The sequence below is a fragment of the Ranitomeya imitator genome, chromosome 6 (assembly GCF_032444005.1).
Source record: "Ranitomeya imitator isolate aRanImi1 chromosome 6, aRanImi1.pri, whole genome shotgun sequence".
Lineage (NCBI taxonomy): Eukaryota > Metazoa > Chordata > Amphibia > Anura > Dendrobatidae > Ranitomeya > Ranitomeya imitator.
This window is the reverse complement of record NC_091287.1, coordinates 301696938-301724247: the sequence shown is the minus strand read 5'-3', so window position 1 is coordinate 301724247 and position 27310 is coordinate 301696938.

Genomic DNA, 27310 nt, shown 5'->3' with positions numbered 1-27310 from the left:
CGAGAGTCTGTGGAAAGAGCTGAAAACTGCTGCTCACAAACAATCTCCATCAAACCTTACTGAGCTCGAGCTGTTTGCTAAGGAAGAATGGGCAAGAATTTCAGTCTCTCGATGTACAAAACAGTCATAGACATACCCCAAGTGACTTGCAGCTGTAATCGCAGCAAAAGGTGGCGCAACAAAGTATTAAGTTAAAGGGGCCGAATAATATTGCACACCCCACTTTTCAGTTTTTGAATTTCCACAAAAATGTAAACTAACCAATAAATTTCGTTCAACTTCATAATTGTGTTCCACTTGTTGTTGATTCTTTACCAAAAATTTACATTTGGTATCTTTATGTCTGAAGCATGATATGTGGGAAAAGGTTGAAAAGTTCCAGGGAGCCGAATACTTTTGCAAGGCACTGTATACAGAAAATTGCACAGTAGCATTATGTAAGGAAGAATACTGCACGCATAATCCCTTTATTCATGTGATTTACTAAATCCTAATGATCAGCAAATGATGTATTCTAGCAATATACCATTGTGCGACTTGGCTGGTATACCATGTACTGTATATTATGCATAGTATAATTAATTTCTAAGGAAATTCATTTTCTCTTAACCAACAAAAAATCCTGCAGTCTTTCATTGTCGGAATCATGTAGCACTAAAGCTTGTTTTTTGGGAGTGTTCTTGTTGTAGGATGACATTTAAGGATACATATGATTGTATTGAGAAACAATTACTTTTTGTGGGAGTGATAAAACGTCAATTTTGCCAATATATTTTTATATATTTGCTATCTTTATTCTGTCAATCATAATGTTTATAGCTATGCATTTTAAATTATGATTTACTATTTTTGGACAATAAGAAAACTTTTAAATCATTTGGAGTTGTGTTGTTCCATTAGGACACTGGTTTTTAAAGAGCTAGACATTTTATCTACACAGGGGAGGTAAATTTTCATAGCTTGTAAGCTTGTGAGCAGGGCTCTCACTCCTTTTGGTATCTGTTGAGTTGTGTGTTATGCTGTTATGTGTTTATTTTCTGTACAAGTCCCCTCTGTAATGTCAAGTGTTGCGGAAATTGTTGGCACTATAGAAATAAAAAAGTATTATTATTACTAGGATAAATTATTATTGCTGTAAAAAGTAGTTGATGTGCTGTTGCTGCCCATAGTGTACAGCACATTGTCTCTACTTTCCAGCTCTGTCCTGGTGACCAGCACCAGATAACAGAGGAGTTTGGAGTAGCGAAAAAGCAAGGTTTAGGTGCATTGAAAGGAAAATGATGGATACCAGTCATCTCAGAGTGTTAACCTTTATGGTTACATCTATGACTAGCTTAATTCTCAGTGTCTTAGACGCCATATATCTTCTTTCAGGATGCATTGAGCCATTAACTCAAACAACTTTTCAAGTGATTAGACTCCCCACCGGCCCAATTGTACCACACAAAGCATGAGGAGTGAAGTAGTCTCCAAGAGCTCTTTCACGCACACATATTGTGAACACTATTTACAAACCCTCATATGTTCACAACAGTGGGGAAGTCTCAGAACGTGCTCCATGTATAGGAATCCTGTGACGAGTGGCTGTCAGATGTCTGCTATACTCTCCGAAATGTCTACACAGAAACACATCATGGCATCTTGTTGTGTGCTGTTCACACAAAAGGCAAAAATATGTTCACAACTGTCAACTGAAAAAACTTAGCAACTGCTCCATTTTTGCTAGTTCTCAGAGAATGTTTCCACTAGAGACCTTGTTTTTTTAATGTTTTTTTTTACAGCATGTACTGACGTGTGCACATTAATTTGTACGTAGTTTGTATGCACCACTTGTTAGGCTTACCATTTAAACTAATAAACAGCATGATCTTTCTAAACTGAGTTACTCTGACATCTGATTTGGCCCTTAGAATGCAGACAAGACAATTATAGGGCAATTCCACTATACAGTTAGGGCCAGAAATATTTGGACAGTGACACAAGTTTTGTTATTTTAGCTGTTTACAAAAACATGTTCAGAAATACAATTATATATATAATATGGGCTGAAAGTGCACACTCCCAGCTGCAATATGATAGTTTCCACATCCAAATCGGAGAAAGGGTTTAGAAATCATAGCTCTGTAATGCATAGCGTCCTCTTTTTCAAGGGACCAAAAGTAATTGGACAATGGACTCTAAGGGCTGCAATTAACTCTGAAGGCGTCTCTCTCGTTAACCTGTAATCAATGAAGTAGTTAAAAGGTCAGGGGTGGATTCCAGGTGTGTGGTTTTGCATTTGGAAGCTGTTGCTGTGAGCAGACAACATGCGGTCAAAGGAACTCTCAATTGAGGTGAAGCAGAACATCCTGAGGCTGAAAAAAAAGAAAAAATCCATCAGAGAGATAGCAGACATGCTTGGAGTAGCAAAATCAACAGTTGGGTACATTCTGAGAAAAAAGGAATTGACTGGTGAGCTTGGGAACTCAAAAAGGCCTGGGCGTCCACGGATGACAACAGTGGTGGATGATCGCCGCATACTTAATTTGGTGAAGAAGAACCCGTTCACAACATCAACTGAAGTCCAGAACACTCTCAGTGAAGTAGGTGTATCTGTCTCTAAGTCAACAGTAAAGAGAAGACTCCATGACAGTAAATACAAAGGGTTCACATCTAGATGCAAACCATTCATCAATACCAAAAATAGATAGGCCAGAGTTAAATTTGCAGAAAAACACCTCAAGAAGCCAGCTCAGTTCTGGAAAAGTATTCTATGGACAGATGAGACAAAGATCAACCTGTACCAGAATGATGGGAAGAAAAAAGTTTGGAGAAGAAAGGGAACGGCACATGATCCAAGGCACACCACATCCTCTGTAAAACATGGTGGAGGCAACGTGATGGCATGGGCATGCATGGCTTTCAATGGCACTGGGTCACTTGTGTTTATTGATGACATAAAAGCAGACAAGAGTAGCCGGATGAATTCTGAAGTGTACCGGGATATACTTTCAGCCCAGATTCAGCCAAATGCTGCAAAGTTGATTGGACGGCGCTTCATAGTACAGATGGACAATGACCCCAAGCATACATCCAAAGCTACCCAGGAGTTCATGAGTGCCAAAAAGTGGAACATTCTGCAATGGCCAAGTCAATCTCCAGATCTAAACCCAATTGAGCATGCATTTCACTTGCTCAAATCCAGACTTAAGACGGAAAGACCCACAAACAAGCAAGACCTGAAGGCTGCGGCTGTAAAGGCCTGGCAAAGCATTAAGAAGGAGGAAACCCAGCGTTTGGTGATGTCCATGGGTTCCAGACTTAAGGCAGTGATTGCCTCCAAAGGATTTGCAACAAAATATTGAAAATAAAAATATTTTGTTTGGGTTATGTTTATTTGTCCAATTACTTTTGACCTCCTAAAATGTGGAGTGTTTGTAAAGAAATGTGTACAATTCCTACATTTTCTATCAGATATTTTTGTTCAACCCTTCAAATTAAACGTTACAATCTGCACTTGAATTCTGTTGTAGAGGTTTCATTTCAAATCCAATGTGGTGGCATGCAGAGCCCAACTCGCGAAAATTGTGTCACTGTCCAAATATTTCTGGCCCTAACTGTATCTCCAGGATTTGCCAACCATCTAATGTGCATTGTGGAGTCCCAGCCAGGAAGCCATCACCTGATATGGCAAGCTAAATCAGCTTATTTCATTGGCTGGTACCTAAAAGTCTATAGCCAACCTTATTCCTGAGGGTCTAGATACAGAAGTACATATGGTAGTGAGTTAGGGTACCGTCACATAGTGGCATTTTGATCGCTACGACGGCACGATTCGTGACGTTCCTGCGATATATCCGTGACGTTCCAGCGATCTCGCTGTGTCTGACACGCTCCTGCGATCAGGGACCCCGCTGAGAATCGTACGTCGTAGCAGATTGTTTGAAACTTTCTTTCATCGTCTAGTGTCCCGCTGTGGCGGCATGATCGCATGGTGTAACAAAGGTGTGCACGATATTGTATACGATGTGCGCATAGTAACCAACGGCTTCTACATCGCACATACGTCATGAAATTATCGCTCCAGCGTCGTACATTGCAAAGTGTGACAGCAGTCTACGACGCTGGAGCGATATTGTTACGATGCTGGAGCGTCACGGATCGTGCCGTCGTAGCGATCAAAATGCCACTGTGTGACGGTACCCTTACTCCTGAGTAATGGCCCCTTTAGAAAGTCTAATCTAGTGAAATGACCATAAATCAGATGTATGCAAGCTGATTGGTGGTCATTTACTGGCCTGCTTACACACAGTTGTTCTACGCCCATAGAATGCCATCATATCTGCAGCACAACATTTGCTTACACGGCATGACGAGCTGCAAAAAAACCTAATTATTTTCAAGTTGAAAAATCAGGGTTCCCCCCTTCCCCTCAAAGGGAGAACCTTTTACTTGTTAGGCGATTGCCAGCCCATTTAGAAGGGCTGATATTCAAGAACGAACATTCTCTATCACTGTTTCACATATTTCCAAAAGTTGTTAGGTTCAATTATGAAATGATCCATGTCTTAATGATTTTGACCTTTTGAATTCAAATCTGATAATTAAACTTTTTAGTTGGCTCTTGTTTCTGTGATATCATACAGTTTTCCATTTACTGCTACATATAATTAATGCATAAAAGTTTCAGTACTTTGAAACATTATTATTTTTGCAAATATAAAGCTGCAGAATATTTTGTTATGCCAATTTTCTACTATTTGTATAGAGGAAACTTAATAGTAATTAATATAACTAAAACATGTTTAAACACTATTGTGAATTATGAACAGTTACAGAAATTGCACTATAAAATTTGGTCCTCATTCAGTGACAACTCTTTTTTGCTTGTCTCTTGTACTCCTGCATTGGAACATCTCTTTCAATTGTCCAACAGTAATCTGCAAGCATTGATGGATTCCATTTTCCTTGATATCATTTTTCCATAGCAGCAATATCTTAGTGAAATCTCTCACTGTGCTCATCACTCACTGCTCCACAATTTGGTGAAAAAAGTCTAGATGTGAATATAAGAAATAAATCCTTAAAGACTCTTTCCTTTATCTTTGCTTCACTCAGCCTTGGAAATGTATCAATGAGATAGTTGAATACTTTTGCATGTTTATCCATTGCCTTTATAAAGTTCTTCCAAAGGCCCAACTTTATATGCAATGATGGTAACAAAATCTTAAGTGGGTCAACAAGGATGGATGAAGGACATTTTTATTCTTTGGCTGAAGTGAATATCAGAGAGGCCAGTCTCTTTATTCTAGTGATATTTTCTTGCATGACTATCCAACTCACACAAAAAGAAGCAGTACTATGTGTATCCACCCTGAAGACCAAGTAAGAATAGGTTCACATTGCGTTAATGGGTTAACGCTAATGGACAGCGTTGCACGGCGAAAATGTCGCAATTAACGCCGTGCAACGGGTCCGTTAGCGCACCCATTGACAGCAATGTTATTTCTGCCTGTAGCGCATCGCTAGCGCGTGCCATTTTCGGCACGCGCTAGCGATGTGCCGCTCTTTTGTGACGAACCTCGGACGCTGCTTGCAGCGTCTGAGGCGCGTCCGAGGTCCGTCCCTCGCTACCGCAGATCGGGGATCTGCGCTAGCGGGGACGGCGAACACGGACCAAAAAGAAACATTGCGTTAGCGCAATCCGCTAGCGCTATGCGCTTAACGGATTGCCCTAACGCAATGTGAACCTAGCCTAAGAGAGAAACCACATTTAAGTCACCACAGAGAGTCACCACAGAGGGGCCACAAATGTTTGTCATAGTTCAGGCACCTCAACATTTGTTTCATGTTGTCATAGGTTTCTTTCAAGTGGACTGCATAGCTAACTGGAATTGAAGGTAGTGCATTGCCATTATGCAGCAAGATGGCTTTTAGGCTTGTTTTGGACATATCGATGAAGAGCCTCCATTTCTTTGGATTATGACTTCTCTTCAGAACATCCATTAAACTGTTGATGTTGTTGCATGCCACAAGATTGCCCTCCATGAAGAAGTATACGACAAGATCAAATCTATAACAAGATCATTCAGGTCACTTTGTGTTATAAGGTGGGGTTCAGTTGAGGATGCTGACAGAAAGTCTGGGTTGTGAGAAGAAAATGCTTCATGACACCAAGCACCCACTTCTTCCTCACTTGACTTGACTTCTCCGCATATTTAGTAAAATCTATCCACTTTTTAATGCAATAACACAGCATATCTGAAAAAAACATATAGAAATATGTCAATATACCAAGAAACTAAGCTAAGAAATCCTAAAACTGTATACCTTACACAGAGCATTTATAAAAGTAGATGATGCAACTGTAATTAGAATTACGAGATCAGAGTTGAGTTGGTGTTTTTCAATTGGTCACCCTAAGATGATATAATACTGAAGACTCAATAGACTAGATGATATAGTAGACTAGCTACTAGCAATGCAATATCGATGATTAAATAATAAAAAAGCAATTTTTCTATAAGTTTACATGAAAGGATGAAAGGAGTCTTAAGTAATTTCAACCTCCTCTGGATTTTGAAACCTAGAGAGTAATCAGCAAATCATATTCATTTTCAGAACCACAAAGTTATTGCCTTGTGTAAATGGGCTATAGGGAGCCCATATTAATATGTTAGGTCTCTTTATTAACTCAGTGTTTCACATAGCCATTATAGTCGATGGGGTTGTTCACAAGTTTGTGTGTTTTTGCGGGCTGTAATTTCCACCAAAACAAGCAGACATGTCCAATTTTGAGCCAAGTCACAGAACAAGCTCGCCAATGCAAGCCTATTGGTCTATAAAAAAAAAAATTGGACAGCGCTCGCATGCCATCCTAATTACAGTACATCCTAGTTCTAATGTGCTATTTTAATGTTTGTCTAATATGAGAAGCTTGAGAAGCATTCTCATATGCAAAAAATCTTGTTGAAATTCTGATGCTAAAAACTGATCCACTGACAACATACTGATGAAAATCAGTCTTTTTTTTCATTCAACAAAAATCACTATCAGACTGAGCCCACAGATTTGAAAAGAATATTTGCTTTGGGTAATAATTACAACTGGCTAGGAGACCGTATTTTTGCATTTCTTATCTCTCAGAGAAATAAAAATTTTCAAGAATGATGGTGCACAGCTGGGCTAACCTCATGTACATTAGAATATGTTAACAATTACTTTCTTTTTAGCCACTTTTATGCCTATTAAAAAATCATAAATTTAAAGGGAATATGTTATCAGATAATAAGCTATTGTTTAAATCAGGTTTTTATGTTGCATGTCATTTTTTGACAATTTTTAGCAATATTTCACATATGCCTCTGGGGCTTTTTTTTGGACTCATATTTCCTGTCCTCACAGGAAGAGTTTTCAGCATGTTCATTATCATCAGAGGCAGGATTACAATGACAGGTAACACTTTTGCACACAGTTTATAACATAGAATTCATCTTTCACAATACGTGAACTGTTCCCCCTGCTCCTTCTCAGTGTTGGATTGGGGTGCCGAGGGCCCACCAGTAACCTTGTCTTTTGGGGCCCACTTTTCACCTGCATGCAAATATTACACTGCCATCTTTCACAAATGTACCTATATCTCTATATAATAATAAACTGGGTAGTTTGGTTAATGAATGATGAGATGCTGCTTTTTTCTATACAGAGTGAATCAAGTGAATTATGCCAAGTACTGTCCATACAGTGGGGTTGGGGTCCCAGATCTGCACAGGGGCCCACTGGGGGATTCCCCTGTTCCCCTATGGGCCATTCTGAGCCTGCTCCCTCTCCTTTCACAATGGCTGTGTTGTTTACTTGAAACAACAGAAAGTCTAGTCTAAAAAAAATAATAAAACAGTAACCAGTGTGAAAATTGCAAGACAGTAATTTCAAGGTATTGTGCAGTGTTAGTATTCTGCCAAACATAGCGCTTTCCATTTAGCCAAAAAAGTTATTATTTGGTCCCATCTGACCAGAGCACCTTCTTCTAAATGCTAGCTATGTCCTCTACATCACAATCCCCATGGTTAAAAATGGTGGTGGTAACATCATGCTGTGGAGATGCTTTTCTTCAGCAGGGACAGGGAAGGTGTTCAGAGTTGATGGGAAGATGGATGAAACTATATACAGGGCAATCATGGAGGAAAACCTGTTACAGGCTGCAAAAGACTTGAGGCTGGGGCATAGGTTCACCTTCTAGCAGGACAATGACCCTAAACAAACTGCCAGAGCTACAATGGAATGGTCTAGATCAAAGAATTGTAATGTGTCTGAATGACCCTGTCACAGTCCAGACATAAAACTCATTGAGAATCTGTGGCAAAATTTAAAAATTGTTGTTTACACTCGTTCTCCATCCAATCTCACTGAGCTAGAGCTAGTTTGCAAGTAAGAATGAGCAAAGTTTTCTGCCTATAGAAGTGCAAAGCTGGTAGAGACATACCGCAAAATATTTGCAGTAAAAAGTGGTCGTACAACATATTGACTCAGGGGGCTGAATACAAAGGTATGTCTGAATTTACAGATTTATATTTTTAAAATAATGAGAAAACCATGTATCATTTCCTTCACAATTCAGAAATACTTGTTACTTACAAACAGGCTTCATAAAACACTTAAAATAGGCTTAACCCCTTAGTGACAGAGCCAATTTATTTAAATCTGACCAGTGTCAATTTATGTGGCAATAACTCTGGAACGCTTTAACAAATCCCAGTGATTTTGAGACTGTTTTTTCATGACACATTATACTTTATGATAATGGTAAATTTAGGTCGACAAGTTTTGTGTTTATTTATAAAAAATATCAGAAATGTGAGAAAAATGTAAAAAAAATTAGCAATTTTCAAACTTTGAATGAGAATCCCTTTAATCCAGATAGTCATACCATTGCAAAACATTAATAAATAACATTTCCCTCATGTCTGCTTTGCATCAGCACCGTTTGTAAAATGTTCTTTTATTTTGTTAGCTTTTTAGGAGGTTTAAAAATGTAGCAATAATTTTTCACTTTTTTCAAGGAAACGTACAAAATCTATTATTTTAGGGACTTATCCGTGTTTGAAGTGACTTTAGGGGTCCTATATATTGTAAAAACCCCAAAAGTGATACCATTTTAAAAACAGCACCCCCTGACATATTGAAAACTCCTGTCAGGTAGTTTATTAACCCTTCAGGTGCTTTTCAGGAATTAATGCAAAATGGCATGACAGAAATGAAAATGTGTGTTTTTACCACCTAAATGCCTCTAACTTCTGAACAGATTACTACAGCCGTCAGACTCTAGGGCCCCTATTTGGTCGTGAATTGCCATGGCAAACAACAGAACCACACAGGATTCACGATCTGAGGGCACCAATTGGCATAAAAAGGAAGCCCCCACACTCTGTTAACCTTTTATAATGATGCAGTCACTATTGACAGCAGCATCTAAAGGTACCGTCACACTAAGCGACGCTGCAGCAATACCGACAACGATCCGGATCGCTGCAGCGTCGCTGTTTGGTCGCTGGAGAGCTGTCACACAGACAGCTCTCCAGCGACCAACGATGCCGGTAACCAGGGTAAACATCGGGTTACTAAGCGCAGGGCCGCGCTTAGTAACCCGATGTTTACCCTGGTTACCATCGTTAAAGTAAAAAAAACAACCACTACATACTTACCTACCGCTGTCTGTCCCCGGCGCTCTGCTTCTCTGCTCTGGCTGAGCGCCGGTCAGCCGGAAAGCAGAGCAGTGACGTCACCGCTCTGCTTTCCGGCCGCTGTGCTCACAGCCAGTACAGGAGGAGTGCAGAGAAGCAGAACGCCGGGGACAGACAGCGGTAGGTAAGTATGTAGTGGTTGTTTTTTTTACTTTAACGATGGTAACCAGGGTAAACATCGGGTTACTAAGCGCGGCCCTGCGCTTAGTAACCCGATGTTTACCCTGGTTACCAGCGAAGACATCGCTGAATTGGCGTCACACACGCCGATTCAGCGATGTCAGCGGGAGATCCAGCGACGAAACAAAGTTCTGGACTTTCTTCCCCGACCAGCGACATCACAGCAGGGGCCTGATCACTGCTGCCTGTCACACTGGACGATATCGCTAGCCAGGACGCTGCAACGTCACGGATCGCTGGCGATATCGTCCAGTGTGACGGAACCTTAAGGTGTTAAACAGATTTGGATGGTGCAAACACTGATCATGGCTGAGGCAGCAAGTTGCCAGCTATAGTGCACAACCGACAGCTGCGGGATTGTCACCTGTATGGGGAGGCTATTCTCTTTTATCTCAGGTCAGTTAGAAGACGTATTGGCTGTCAATAAGGGGTTAATAAACTAGTCCAAACAAAATGAATATATACATTCAGTCTTCTTAACATAAACAAAAAGAATAGCGCTCACTATAGTCCTTATAACTGCAGGGATCCTGCATAGGAAACAGATTTCATGCTGTGTTCTCCGTAGTACATGCCTGCGCAAGGCAAGGTTGCCTTGCGCAGGCGTGTACTACGGAGGACAGAGAATGAACTTCAATCCAATATTGCGGCCAGCATGCAGCCAGCGGGTAAGGAAAGGGTGAATCAAACACCTGAAAACCCCACCCATATGACCACAAACCTGTCCTGCCAAATTCAGGTGACAGGTTCCCTTTAATGACCTGGCCGTTTTTTGCAATTCTGACCAGTGCCCCTTTATGAGGTAATAACTCAGGAACGCTTCAATGGATCCTAACGGTTCTGAGACAGTTTTTTCATGACATATTGGGCTTCATGTTAGTGGTAAACTTAGGTCAATAATTTTTGCATTTATTTGTGAAAAAATGGAAATTTGGCTAAAATTTTGAAAATTTAGCAATTTTAAAATTTTGAATTTTTATTCTTTTAAACCAGAGAGTTATGTGACACAAAATAGTTAATAAATAACATTTCCCACATGTCTACTTTACATCAGCACAATTTTGGAAACAAAATTTTTTTTGCTAGGAAGTTATAAGGGTTTAAATTTGACCAGCGATTTCTCATTTTTACAACAAAAATTTACAAAACCATTTTTTTTAGGGACCACCTCACATTTGAAGTCAGTTTGAGGGGTCTATATGGCTAAAAATACCCAAACGTGACACCATTCTAAAAACTGCACCCCACAAGGTACTCAAAGCCACATTCAAGAAGTTTATTAACCCTTCAGGTACTTCACAGCAGCAGAAGCAACATGGAAGGAAAAAATGAACATTTAACTTTTTAGTCACAAAAAAGATGTTTTAGCAACAATTTTTTTATTTTCCCAAGGGTAAAGAGAGAAACTGGATGCCAAACGTTATTGTACAATTTGTCCTGAGTACGCCGATACCTCATATGTGGGGGGGAACCACTGTCTGGGCGCACGACAGGGCTCTGAAGGGAAGGAGCGCCATTTGACTTTTTCAATGAAAAATTGTCTTCAATCGTTAGCGGACACCATGTCGCGTTTGGAGAGCCCCTGTGTGCCTAAACATTGGAGCTCCCCCACAAGTGACCCCATTTTGGAAACTAGACCCCCCAAGGAGCTTATCTAGATGCATAGTGAGCACTTTGAACCCCCAGGTGCTTCACAAATTGATCCGTAAAAATGAAAAAGTACTTTTTTTCACACAAAAAATTCTTTTAGCCTCATTTTTTTCATTTTGACATGGACAACAGGATAAAATGGATCCAAAAATTTGTTGGGCAATTTCTCCTGAGTACACTGATACCTCATATGTGGTCGCAAACCACTGTTTGTGCACACAGCAAGGCTCGAAAGGGAAGGAGCGCTATTTGACTTTTGAATGAAAAATTAGCTCCAATCGTTAGCGGACACCATGTCGCGTTTGGAGAGCCCCTGTGTGCCTAAACATTGGAGCTCCTCCACATATGACCCCATTTTTTAAATTAGACCCCCCGAAGAACTTATCTAGTTGCATAGTGAGCACTTTAAACCCCCAGGTGCTTCACAAATTGATCCGAAAAAATGAAAAAGTACTTTTTTTTCACAAAAAATTTCATTTAGCCTCAATTTGTTCATTTCCACATGGGCAACAGGATAAAATGGATCCTAAAATTTATTGGGCAATTTCTCCTGAGTACACTGATACCTCACATGTGGGGGTAAACCACTGTTTGGGCACGCGGCAGGGCTCGGAAGGGAAGGAGCACCATTTGACTTTTTGAATGAAAAATTAGCTCCAATCATTAGCGGACACCATGTCACGTTTGGAGAGCCCCTGTGTGCCTAAACATTGGAGCTCCCCCACATGTGACCCCATTTTGGAAACTAGACCTCCCATGGAACTAATCTAGATGTGCAGTGACCACTTTAAACCCCCAAGTGCTTCACAGAAGTTTATAACGCAGAGCCGTGAAAATAAAAAATCATTTTTCTTTCCTCAAAAATTATTTTTTAGCCTGCAATTTTTTAAATTGGACCCCAAAAGTTGTTGTCCAGTTTGTCCTGAGTACGCTGATACCCCATATGTGGGGGGGACCACTGTTTGGGCACACGTTGGGGCTCAGAAGGGAAGTAGTGACTTTTGAAATGCCGACTTTGATGGAATGGTCTGCGGGCGTCAGTTGCGTTTGCAGAGCCCCTGATGTGCCTAAACAGTAGAAACCCCCCACAAGTGACCCTATTTTGGAAACTAGACCCACAAGGAACTTATCTAGATATGTGGTGAGCACTTTGAACCCCCAAGTGCTTCACAGAAGTTTACAATGCAGAGCTGTGAAAATAAAAAATCATATTTCTTTCCTCAAAAATGATGTTTTAGCAAGCAATTTTTTATTTGCACAAGGGTAACAAAAGAAATTAGACCTCAATAGTTGTTGCTCAGTTTGTCCTGAGTACGCTGATGCCCCATATGTGGGGAAGAACCACTGTTTGGGCACACGTCGGGGCTCCGAAGGGAAGTAGTGACTTTTGAAATGCAGACATTGATGGAATGGTCTGTGGGCATCACGTTGTGTTTGCAGAGCCCCTGATGTGCCTAAACAGTAGAAACCCCCCACAAGTGACCCCATTTTGAAAACTAGACCCCCCCTAGGAACTTATCTAGATATGTGGTGAGCACTTTGAACCCCCAAGTGCTTCACAGAAGTTTACAACGCAGAGCCGTGAAAATAAAAATCATTTTTCTTTCCTTAAAAATTATGTTTTAGCAAGCATTGTTTTACTTTTGCAAGAGTAACAGGAGAAATTGGACCTCAATAGTTGTTGCCCAGTTTGTCCTGAGTACGCTGGTACCCCATATGTGGGGGTAAACCACTGTTTGGGCGCACGTCGGGGCTCAGAAGGGAGGGAGCACCATTTGACTTTTTGAACGCAAGATTGGCTGGAATCAATGGTGGTGCCATGTTGCGTTTGGAGACCCCTGATGTGCCTAAACAGTGGAAACCCCTCAATTCTAACTTCAACACTAACCCCAACACACCCCTAACCCTTATCCCAACTGTAGCCATAACCCTAACCCCAACACACCCCTAACCACAACCCTAACCCCAACACACCCGTAACCCTAATCCTAATCCTAACCCTAATCCCAACCCTAGCCACAACTTTAACCCCAACACACCCCTAACCCTATCCATAACCCTAACCACAAGCCTAATCTTAACCCTATTTCCAACCCTAGCCCTAATTCCAACCCTAACCCTAAGGCTACGTGCCCACGTTGCGGATTCGTGTGAGATTTTTCGCAGGTAAAAGGCACTGCGTTTTACCTGCGGATTTACAGCGGATTTCCAGTGTTTTCTTTGTGCGGATTTCACCTGCGGATTCCAATTGAGGAACAGGTGTAAAACGCTGCGGAATCCGCACAAAATTGACATGCTGCGGAAAATACAATGCAGCGTTTCCGCACGGTATTTTCCGCACCATGGGCACAGCGGATTTGGTTTTCCATAGGATTACATGGTACTGTAAACCTGATGGAAAACTGCTACGAATTTGCAACGGCCAATCCGTTGCGGATCCGGGGCCAATCCGTTGCGGATCCGCAGCCAAATCCGCACCGTGTGCACATACCCTAACCCTAGCCCTAACCCTAGCCCTAACCCTAGTTCTAACCCTAACCCTAGTGGAAAAAAATAAATATAAATTTTCTTTATTTTATTATTGTCCCTACCTATGGGGGTGATAAAGGGGGGTCATTTACTATTTTTTTATTTTGATCACTGTGATAGGTTTTATCACAGTGATCAAAATATACCTGGAACGAATCTGCCGGCTGGCAGAGTCGGCGGGCGCACTGCGCCCGCCATTTTAGAAGATGGCGGCGCCGATGGAGAAGACGGATGGACACCGGGAGGCTCGGTAAGTATGAGGGGGGGAGATCGGAGCATGGGGGAGATCGGAGCACGGGGGGTGGGATCGGAGCACGGGGGAGCGGGCAGGAGGACGGGGGAAGCGGGCAGGAGGACGTAGGAGCAGACAGGACGACGGAGGGGAGCGAAGCACAGGACGGAGGACTGGGGAGGAGATCAGTGGCGGTGGGGGGGGGGACACATCAGGGTTTCCAGCCATGGCCGATGATATTGCAGCATCGGCCATGGCTGGATTGTAATATTTCACCAGTTTTTATAGGTGAAATATTACAAATCGCTTTGATTGGCAGTTTCACTTTCAACAGCCAATCAGAGCGAACGTAGCCACGGGGGGGTGAAGACACCCCCCCTGGGCTGAAGTACCACTCCCCCTGTCCCTGCAGATCGGGTGAAATTGGAGTTAACCCTTTCAGCCGATCTGCAGGGACGCGATCCCTCCATGACGCCACATAGGCGTCACAGGTGGGATTGGCACCGACTTTCATGACGCCTACGTGGCATCAAAGGTCAGGAAGGGGTTAACATGGCCGATTAACCCCTCTTATCACTTAGTATGCTGGAGCATTTTCCCAGGTTCATGTCACTGAGGCTAACACATATTTCCCCTCCAGTATTTTACCACTGACCTTCTCACTAATATATATATATATATATATATATATATATACTATATAATTGTCTAAGGGTCACTTCCGTCTGTCTGTCATGGAAATTCAAGTCGCTGATTGGTCTCGCCAGGTGCCTGCCACCAATCAGCGACAGCCACAGTCAGATTAGTCCCTCCCTACTCCCCTGCAGTCAGTGCCCGGCGCCCGCTCCATACTCCCTGCAGTCAGCGCCCGCTCCATTACATACGTGTTACATACGTGGCTGGGCAATATACTACGCGGCTGGGCAGTATACTACGTGACTGGGCAATATACTACGTGACTGGGCAATATACTACGTGGCTGGGCAATATGCTATGTGGCTGGGCAATATACTACGTCTCTGGGTAATATACTACGTAGCTGGGCAATATAGTATGTGACTGGGCAATATACTACGTGGCTGGGCAATATACTATGTGGCTGGGCAATAGACTACGTGGACATGCATATTCTAGAATATCCGATGCATTAGAATCGGGCCACCATCTAGTGTATATATATATATATATATATATATATATATATATATATATATATATATATATATATATATATATACTGCTAGAAAGAAAAGGGAACACTAAAATGCCACATCCCAGATATCACTGAATGGAATATTTCAGTTGCAAATCTTTATTCATTACATGGTGGAATGTGTTGAGAACAATAAAACCTAAAATTATCAATGTAAATCAAAATGAATATCCCATGGAGGTCTGGATTTGGAATGATACTCAAAATCAAAGTAGAAAATCAAATTACAGGCTGATACAACTTCAGTGGAAATGCCTCAAGACAATAAAATGATGCTCAGTAGTGTTCGTGTTGCCTCCATGTGCCTGTATGACCTCCCTACAACACCTGAGCATGCTCCTGATGAGGCGGTGGATGGTCTCCTGTCATGATCTGGTAATTCAGTACCACAATGGACATAGGAGTCAGAGCACATACAGTGACCTGACAATAACCCAAAAACATAGAACGAGCTCTGAGACGTGGAAACTCTGCTGACCGCAATCCCTAATCCTCTCCAACACAACTAGAGGCAGCCGTGGATTGCGCCTAACGCTCCCTATGCAACTCGGCACAGCCTGAGAAACTAGCTAGCCTGAAGATAGAAAATAAGCCTACCTTGCGTCAGAGAAATACCCCAAAGGAAAAGGCAGCCCCCACATATAATGACTGTGAGTTAAGATGAAAAGACCAACGTAGAGATGAAATAGATTTAGCAAAGTGAGGCCCGACTTTCTGAACAGAGCGAGGATAGGAAAGGTAACTTTGCGGTCAACACAAAACCCTACAAACAACCACGCAAAGGGGGCAAAAAGACCCTCCGTACCGAACTAACGGCACGGAGGTACACCCTCTGCGTCCCAGAGCTTCCAGCAAGCACGAGAAAACAAATAAGCAAGCTGGACAGAAAAAAACAGCAAACAAAAAGCAAAAGCGGAACTTAGCTATGCAGAGCAGCAGGCCACAGGAACGATCCAGGACGAAACAGGTCCAATACTAGAACATTGACTGGAAGCCAGGATCAAAGCACTAGGTGGAGTTAAATAGAGCAGCACCTAACGACTTCACCACATCACCTGAGGAAGGAAACTCAGAAGCCGCAGTACCACTTTCCTCCACCAACGGAAGCTCACAGAGAGAATCAGCCGAAGTACCACTTGTGACCACAGGAGGGAGCTCTGCCACAGAATTCACAACAGTACCCCCCCCTTGAGGAGGGGTCACCGAACCCTCACCAGAGCCCCCAGGACGACCAGGATGAGCCACATGAAAGGCACGAACAAGATCGGGAGCATGGACATCAGAGGCAAAGACCCAGGAATTATCTTCCTGAGCATAACCCTTCCACTTAACCAGATACTGGAGTTTCCGTCTTGAAACATGAGAATCCAAAATCTTCTCCACAATATACTCCAACTCCCCCTCCACCAAAACCGGGGCAGGAGGATCAACAGATGGAATCATAGGTGCCACGTATCTCCGCAACAATGACCTATGGAATACGTTATGTATGGAAAAAGAATCTGGAAGGGTCAGACGAAAAGACACAGGATTAAGAACCTCAGAAATCCTATACGGACCAATGAAACGAGGTTTAAACTTAGGAGAGGAAACCTTCATAGGAATATGACGAGAAGATAACCAAACCAAATCCCCAACACGAAGTCGGGGACCCACACAGCGTCTGCGATTAGCGAAACGTTGAGCCTTCTCCTGGGACAAGGTCAAATTGTCCACTACATGAGTCCAAATCTGCTGCAATCTGTCCACCACAGTATCCACACCAGGACAGTCCGAAGACTCAACCTGCCCTGAAGAGAAACGAGGATGGAACCCAGAGTTGCAGAAAAACGGGGAAACCAAGGTAGCCGAGCTGGCCCGATTATTAAGGGAGAACTCAGCCAAAGGCAAAAAGGACACCCAGTCATCCTGATCAGCAGAAACAAAGCATCTCAGATATGTTTCCAAGGTCTGATTGGTTCGTTCGGTCTGGCCATTAGTCTGAGGATGGAAAGCCGAGGAAAAAGACAAGTCAATGCCCATCCTACCACAAAAGGCTCGCCAAAACCTCGAAACAAACTGGGAACCTCTGTCAGAAACGATATTTTCTGGAATGCCATGTAAACGAACCACATGCTGGAAGAACAATGGCACCAAATCAGAGGAGGAAGGTAATTTAGACAAGGGTACCAAATGGACCATCTTAGAGAAGCGATCACAGACCACCCAAATGACTGACATCTTTTGAGAGACGGGAAGATCTGAAATAAAATCCATAGAGATATGTGTCCAAGGCCTCTTCGGGACCGGCAAGGGCAAAAGCAACCCACTGGCACGAGAACAGCAGGGCTTACCCCGAGCACAAATCCCACAGGACTGCACAAAAGAACGCACATCCCGCGACAGAGCTGGCCACCAAAAGGATCTAGCCACTAACTCTCTGGTACCAAAGATTCCAGGATGACCAGCCAACACCGAACAATGAACCTCAGAGATAACTTTATTCGTCCACCTATCAGGGACAAACAGTTTCTCCGCTGGGCAACGATCAGGTTTATTAGCCTGAAATTTTTGCAGCACCCGCCGCAAATCAGGGGAGATGGCAGACACAATTACTCCCTCTTTGAGGATACCCGCCGGCTCAGATACACCCGGAGAGTCGGGCACAAAACTCCTAGACAGAGCATCCGCCTTCACATTTTTAGAGCCCGGAAGGTACGAAATCACAAAGTCAAAACGGGCAAAAAACAGCGACCAACGAGCCTGTCTAGGATTCAACCGCTTGGCAGACTCGAGATAAGTCAAGTTCTTATGATCAGTCAAGACCACCACACGATGCTTAGCTCCTTCAAGCCAATGACGCCACTCCTCGAATGCCCACTTCATGGCCAGCAACTCTCGATTACCCACATCATAATTTCGCTCAGCAGGCGAAAACTTCCTGGAAAAGAAGGCGCATGGTTTCATCACCGAGCAATCAGAACTTCTCTGCGACAAAACAGCCCCTGCTCCAATCTCAGAAGCATCAACCTCGACCTGGAACGGAAGCGAAACATCTGGTTGACACAACACAGGGGCAGAAGAAAAACGACGCTTCAACTCTTGAAAAGCTTCCACAGCAGCAGAAGACCAATTGACCACATCAGCACCCTTCTTGGTTAAATCGGTCAATGGTTTAGCAATACTAGAAAAATTGCAGATGAAGCGACGATAAAAATTAGCAAAGCCCAGAAACTTTTGCAGACTCTTCAGAGATGTCGGCTGAGTCCAATCATGGATGGCTTGGACCTTAACAGGGTCCATCTCGATAGTAGAAGGGGAAAACATGAACCCCAAAAATGAAACCTTCTGAACACCAAAGAGACACTTTGATCCCTTCACAAACAAAGAATTAGCACGCAGGACCTGGAACACCGTTCTGACCTGCTTCACATGAGACTCCCAATCATCCGAAAAGATCAAAATGTCATCCAAGTACACAATCAGGAATTTATCCAGGTACTCTCGGAAGATGTCATGCATAAAGGACTGAAATACTGATGGAGCATTGGCAAGTCCGAATGGCATTACTAGATACTCAAAATGGCCCTCGGGCGTATTAAATGCAGTTTTCCATTCATCGCCTCGCTTAATACGCACAAGATTATACGCACCACGAAGATCTATCTTGGTGAACCAACTAGCCCCCTTAATCCGAGCAAACAAATCAGATAACAACAGCAAGGGGTACTGAAATTTAACCGTGATCTTATTTAGAAGGCGGTAATCTATACAAGGTCTCAGTGAACCATCCTTCTTGGCTACAAAAAAGAACCCTGCTCCTAATGTCGACGATGACGGGCGAATATGCCCCTTCTCCAAGGACTCCTTAACATAACTCCGCATAGCGGCGTGCTCAGGCACAGATAAATTAAACAGTCGACCTTTTGGGAATTTACTACCAGGAATCAAATCGATAGCACAATCACAATCCCTATGCGGAGGTAGGGTATCGGACTTGGGCTCATCAAATACATCCCGGTAATCAGACAAGAACTCTGGAACCTCAGAAGGGGTGGATGACGAAATAGTCAGAAATGGGACATCACCATGTACCCCCTGACAACCCCAGCTGGACACAGACATGGATTTCCAATCTAATACTGGATTATGGACTTGTAGCCATGGCAACCGCAACACGACCACTTTGCGGTCAACACAAAACCCTACAAACAACCACGCAAAGGGGGCAAAAAGACCCTCCATACCGAACTAACGGCACGGAGGTACACCCTCTGCGTCCCAGAGCTTCCAGCAAGCACGAGAAAACAAATAAGCAAGCTGGACAGAAAAAAACAGCAAACAAAAAGCAAAAGCGGAACTTAGCTATGCAGAGCAGCAGGCCACAGGAACGATCCAGGACGAAACAGGTCCAATACTAGAACATTGACTGGAAGCCAGGATCAAAGCACTAGGTGGAGTTAAATAGAGCAGCACCTAACGACTTCACCACATCACCTGAGGAAGGAAACTCAGAAGCCGCAGTACCACTTTCCTGCACCAATGGAAGCTCACAGAGAGAATCAGCCGACGTACCACTTGTGACCACAGTAGGGAGCTCTGCCACAGAATTCACAACAGTCTCCTGAGGGATATCTTCCCAGACCTGGACTAAAACATCCGCCAACTCCTGGACAGTCTGTGGTGCAACGTGACGTTGGTGGATGGTACGAGAAATCATGTCCCAGATGTGTTCAATTGGATTCAGGTTTGGGGAACCGGCGGGCCAGTCCATAGCTTCAATGCCTTCATCTTTCAGGAACTGCTGACACATTCCAGCCACATGAGGTCTGGCATTGTCCTGCATTAGGAGGAACCCAGGGCCAGCCGCACTAGCATATGGTCTCACAAAGGGGTCTGAGGATCTTATCTCGGTACCTAATGGCAGTCAGGCTTCCTCTGGCGAGAACATGGAGGGCTGTGTGGCCCTCCAAAGAAAAGCTACCCCACACCATTACTGACCCACTGTCAAACCGTTCATGGTGAAGAATGTTGCAGGCAGCAGGTCGCTTTCCACGGTGTCTCAAGAATCTGTCACGTCTGTCACATGTGCTCAGTGTGAACCTGCTTTCATCTGTGAAGAGCACAGGGCGCCAGTGATGAATTTGCCAATCCTGGTGTTCTGTGGCACATGTCAATCGTCCTGCACGGTGTTGGGCTGTGAGCACAACCCCCATCTGTGGACTTCGGGAAATCAGAACATCCTCATGGAGTCAGTTTCTAACCGCTTATGCAGACACAAGCACATTTGTGGCCTGCTGGAGGTCATTTGGCAGGGCTCTGGCAGTGCTCCTCCTGTTCCTCCTTGAATAAAGGCTGAGGTAGCGGTCCTGCTGCTGGGTTGTCACCCTCCTACAGCCCCCTCCACATCTCCTGGTGTACTGGGCTGTCTCCCGGTAGCGTCTCCAGCTTCTGGACACTACGCTGACAGACACAGCAAACCTTCTTGCCACAGCTCGCATTGATGTGCTATCCTGGATGAGCTGCACTACCTGAGCCATTTGTGTGGGTTGTAGAGTCCGTCTCATGCTACCACGAGTGTGAAAACACAACCTACATTCAAAAGTGACCAAAACATGAGCCAGAAAGCATTGGCACTGATATTATTGTGTCAAGATAATTGCCAATAATTTTCATCTGTTGTCGATTTCATTTGCACAGCAGCATGTCAAACAGTGTTGCTTCCTAAGTGAACAGTCTGAGTTCACCGAAGTTTTATGTACTTGGAGTCATATTCTGTTGTTTAAGTGTTCCCTTTATTTTTTGAGCAGTGTGTGTATATATATATTTATATATATATATATAAACATATATATATATACTGTATATATATATATATATATATATATATATATATATATATATACACACACACACAGGGTGGGCCATGTATATGGTTACACCTAGAAAAAATGTGAATAGTTGGTGATATCAACTTCCTGTTTGTGGCACATTAGTATATTTGAGGGGGAAATCTTTTCAAGATGGGTGGTGACCATGGTGGCCATTTTGATATTGGCCATTTTGACTGCAACTTTATTTTTTCCAATGGGAAGAGGGTCATGTGACATCAAAATTATTGAGAATTTCACAAGAAAAACAATGGTGTGCTTGGTTTTAATGTAACTGTGTTCTTTCATGAGTTATTTACAAGTTTCTCTTTTTTTACAGCCATTGACATGTCGCAGAGGTTAAAGCATGAGGGGCGGATAGAAATTGTGTTGAAGTCTGGTGAACACAGTACCTGTGTCATTGCAGCAGATTTCAATGCAAGACACCCTACGCAAGAAAACTGTCACCATTCCCATGTTATTTAGGTGTATCCATATAAATGGCCCACCCAATAAAGTTTGCCTCATCACTGAACATAATGTTCTTTGTAAACTGAGGGTCCTGTTCCAATTTTTGTTTTGCCCATTCTGCAAATTCAGCGCGCCGATCTCGGTCATCCTTATTGAAATGCTGCAGCAGCTGGACTTTGTAAGGGTGCCATTTGTGAGTAGCTAATATCCGCCGAAGGGAAGTTCAACTGATGCCAGTTCTTTTGCTTTTTATTTTGGATTTTTTACAAGTGAACGAAGGCTTCGCTTGGATTGAGCGTGTAATAAAGATGGAAAACCTGTGTGTTTAATTATTTCATTAAAAGACTTTATTCTTATTGTGTGCAAATTTTTTAACCCTTTCATACTATTGGATTAATAATGGATAGTTGTCTTATTGACACCTCTCCATTATTAACCAGGCTTAATGTCAATGTTACAATAGCAAGGTGACATTAAGCTCTTATTACCCCATATGCCACCACTACAGGGCAGTGGGAAGAGAGAGGCTAAGTGCCAGAATTGGCACATCTTATAGATGCACCTTTTCTGGGGTGCCTGGGTGCTGGTATTTTTAGCCGGATGGTCAATATCCATGGCCCTTTCCTAGGCTATGAATATCAGCCCGCAGCTGTCTGCGTAGCCTTTCTGGCTATTAATTATAGGAGTACCCCACATCATTTTTTTTGGGGGGCCCCTATTAGAATATCAGTAAAGGCTAAATATACAGCTGTGGGCTGATATTCATAGCCTGGGAAGATCCATGGGTATTAGCCCCTTCCCAGGCTACAAATATTGGCTCCGACCGTCTGCTTTCCCTCTCTGGAGGAGACTACACAATTTTTTTTGCTTGTAGGATGGACCTTGTGGAGCCAATAAATAGGCTTCCACATTATTTATTCATGATTTTCTGGGCCGGGATCCATTCTATGTACATTTTGCAAGCCGGTGAGAAAATCTTGCCATACGGATGTCACACGGGTGCTTAGATGCGAGAAAATCGCATCCTCGCATTGCACACGGAAGACATACGGATCACTGTTCAGGGAACATTTCTGGGATTCTCGTCCGTGAAAAACGGACCGATTTTTTATACGCTATGTGTGACTCCAGCCTAAGAAAAACGGTTTCATACCTTATTTTGGAATCTCTTACATTTTCCAAAAATATTTAAAGAGAAGTGGCTCATTTATAGATGTAATCTCTGCTATAATTGTCAAAATTTGTAAAACCTGCAAATTTATGCCATGACATTAAATTATACTCAACCTCTTTCCCCTATATAATACATATAGATATATGATTTATATAAACACAAAGTGGCATTCAAAGAAGTCTGGAGGTGTTACCGGAAGTGGTTGTTTCCTTGGAAGCCTTACGATCTTTTACACCACTCCCCCTACACCACTATTACAGTATTAAGCCTCATGCACACCTCCATGTTTCACATATGTTGTATCCGTTTTTCCCACTGATACATGTACCCATTATAACCTATGGTGCTGTTCACATGACCATGTTTTTCATGGACCGCGTGTCTGTGAAAAACACACGGAGACATGTCAATTTTTTTTCTGGCGGCACGGATGACAAGAGCCAATACAAGTGTATGGGTCCATGAAAACCAAGCACAGCACCTAGATGGCATCTGTTTAACATCGCAAAGTATAGGAATAGCTTTGTAATGTCCCCTTTTAGCATCTTTTACATGTTGTCTGACTGCTTTTTGGCTTGGCTAACGGTGATGTCGGGAGCAAGAACAGCGTGAAGGTGAACCCAAGAGACTGGAAACCACCAGAGCCAATGTATGATGATGTAAAAAGGGGACAATGCCTGTAGAAAAATGTGTTGTTTGATTAAAGATGTTCTATAGTACATAGCATGCTCCCTTAAGCCCATTCCAAATGTTGACAAGTATGACTTATAAGATATCAGAATAAGACCTCATCCTGACAGGCATGTTTTGAGATAATGTTCTGTCTGTATGTGTAATGGATTGTATACAAGCAGAACACTGACTAATGTGAGCCTAGCGCACAAGAGCAATTTTCCATGTACACACGTAGGTCAGCATGTGCTAGTATGGTCCTTTTTATAGTCGAGAGTAGTACATACAGTCAAATGAGCTCATGAAGCTGCACACAAACCCAAATACTCTACAATTTACTCCTTTACATATACGAGACTACAGATAAGAAAAGAAAATGTCTACAAACAACTTCACACTTCAAGTTAATGTAGGAGTAAAGGGACTGAGGGGGATGGTAGTGTAAAGTGCTGTAGAGCGGTAGTCATGACCAAGTTGCTGTCCGGTTTCGCTCTGGCACTTTATAGACAAACAGTGTCCAAGACCCAGTGTGCTGTCAAGGTGTGGGGTGCATCACTCTCACTTATGTGCACACAACACAGGGGACACCAACTTCATTGCAACAAGCAAATGTTTACTAGTCAGTCCAAGTTCATCAAGTGGTAACACATGGGATAGGGCACAGCAATTCATAGTCCTTACTTTCTTAGCACAACATGTCTTCAGGCCTACCATTCGTTCCTGCTTGAGCATCCCTTTGCCCTGTTAGCCCCAGGAATCTCCATTTCTGTTCGGCAGTGCACCCCGGATCCATAACCACCCATCTTGGCGGGCCCCTGTCCATCTTCCCTTGTAAGCCAAAGTGCACGATGTGCCCAGCAGCCCCTATTACAGACCTTGGGCTCCGAGTGCGACAGGAGAGTACTATCGAAATTCTCACTGCCTTGAATGGTAGACACATCCTGACCCAAGCAGCCCACTGGACATGAACTTGACACTGCACTTCTCTATCTCCCAAATTATTAGGAAATGTCCATCTTTTATTAACCCTAGTTCCCACTGTGACAAAAGTTACTGGCAAGTTGCTGGAGGAGAGATATGTTTCACTGAGGCTATTGGCTTCAGTGATTTAAAACCGAGAGGCTTCTTCCAGCACATTAAGTATTGTGAGGGGTTAATTAGCCATTTTATTGAAGGGATTGTTTTTTTGTGAACAACAATAGAGTGGGTGGGAGGTTGTCCACCTTATCTTCACCCCAGGGTGTGATCTGGGGCTTAAATAGTCAGCCTGCAAAGCAGTCCGTGTTCATAGGGCTGGAGAGAGGAACTCCAGCGTTTTGTGTCCTGAGGAGGAAAAACAGAACCATCTGGATGCTAAGTTCTCCAGAGTGGACAGATCCCCGCAGATGTATGGACTGTAAAATACCATTTTGTTTTGTTCATTCTTGTTTTGCCCGAAGGGCTGTGTTTATTTCCACTTTGTGTTGGTTTATTTCACCTGTATCATAAACCAACAGAAGATTTAGAGAGATAGTGTACCTATATCTACCTCCGTGTGCAGCCGAGTGAGACGATCTACCACACCACCTACTGAACTAGTTCTATTATTAACTACCGTATGTCCTATTGTATACGGGGACGCCGGCTTACTCACCGCTCTAGCGTGATATTCACACGCTCATACCTCTTTCCCTGTGCTCTAGGCGGTGTGCGTTCCCCTCTTCTTAAAGGGGCAGCACACACATGGTAAAATGCCCATAGCTAACAGCTGCAAGGCATTTAGTTAATGTGTGCACATGCAAGGTGTCCCCGAGCCAATAACTTAGAGGCATCATGTATAAAAGGCACCCTCCCCAATAGGGATGTACCTGAGTAACTCCTATAGTTACATTAGGTGGTTTGGTGTGTGTAACTAACTGTATGTTGCCAGGTTTCCCATCCCTATATTCCGTGTTCCCTTTAGTCCAGTACAGTTTGCCCATGTTCCTGTCCTCGATTCGACAGCATCCTCTTCCTGAAAACACATCTGCGGTATCTATACAGCTATATATCTGTTCCTCGTCCTAGTGCAGCCAGATTCAGAACTGTTCCTGATCTCTACAGGTCTGAAAAAGAACCTACAGTCCTGCTCATCGTTATTGGCACCCATGAAATTTAAGTTCATAATGTGGAATATCTCCTGAAAAAAAATGTATCAAGTGAAACAGTTTTTTTGTATAGAGCACTCGTGTTAAAGGGCCACTGTCACCCCCCTCCAGCCGTTATAAACTAAAAGAGCCACCTTGTGCAGCAGTAATGAAGATTGGAGTGACGGCAGAGTACCGTTCAAGCTGGGGGCTGAGGACCCGCCTCCATGGACAAAGATAGGTATTTTTGCAAAGTTTCAAACTGCTTTATTTTAGTAATACCTGAACACAAAACTAAAAGAGCCACCTTGTTAGAATGCAGCATTACTGCTGCACAAGGTGGCTCTTTTAGTTTATAACGGCTGGAGGGGGGTGACAGTGGCCCTTTAAATACAAAAGAGCAAATGATAAATAGTAATTTAAAACAAAAAAACAATGGGAGGGAAAAATAGACAAACCTAAAGCTTGTTGTGACACTGGTATTGGCACCCTTTACATTAAATTAGTATTAAAACACATTTTCACTCTCCTGTGGTAAATCACAAATGAGAATCGCCTCTGATTGTCGGTGCCCATGTGACATGAATTATCCAATGAAGGATGACTTCAGTGTTTTAAAAAGCCTCATGGTAGGCCCTGTTCCTTTGTCATGAAGTCAAAAAGAAAATAAAGCCAGCTCACTACCTTCCAGGTGCACGGGAACTCCGTCCTGATGAGACAATGTGTGCAATCTTATTGAGAAGTTTGCTAAGCATGGTACTGTCAAAAACCTCCCTGGAAGTGTGAGGAAGAGGAAAATTGACAAGTGATGTCTTCTAAGGTTGGTGCGAATGGTGGAAAAAACACCATGTCAAACATCCAGAGACCTGAAGGACAACCTGTAACAGTCTGGGGTTATGGTTTCAACAAGTACCATATGCCGCACACTAAACCACGCAGAGCTTTATTGACAAAGGTCAAGGAAGAAACCATTGCTGAAGAATAGACATAAAAAGGAACGACTGATCTTTGCCAAAGAGTACCTTTTTTAATCAAATAAATTTTATTGATTTATAAAATGCAATAAACATTTAACAATAACACTTGTGTTTTTCAATTCCCTCCCCAGCATTAACCCCCCTTTGCCAAAGAGTACCTTGACAAACCACAAACCTTCTGGCAAAATGTTCTGTGGACAGATTAAATAAAATATAGCTTTTTGGCAATGCAAAGTAACAGTTTGTTTACAGACAACACAATGAAGCTTATAAGGAAAAGAAGACCATACCAACAGTTAAGCATGGTGGAGGATCCATAATGCTGTGGGGTTGCTTTGCTGTGTCTGGTACTAGAGGCCTTGACCGTATCACAGGAATCATGAAATCAGAGAATTATCAAGAGATTTTAGAGCAAAATGTCCTACCCAGTGTAAGAAAACTTGGTTTGAGTCGAAGATCATGAGTCCTCCAGCAAGACAATGACCCAAAGCACACATCCAAAAGTACACAGGAATGGTTGAAAAAGAAATAAATGACTG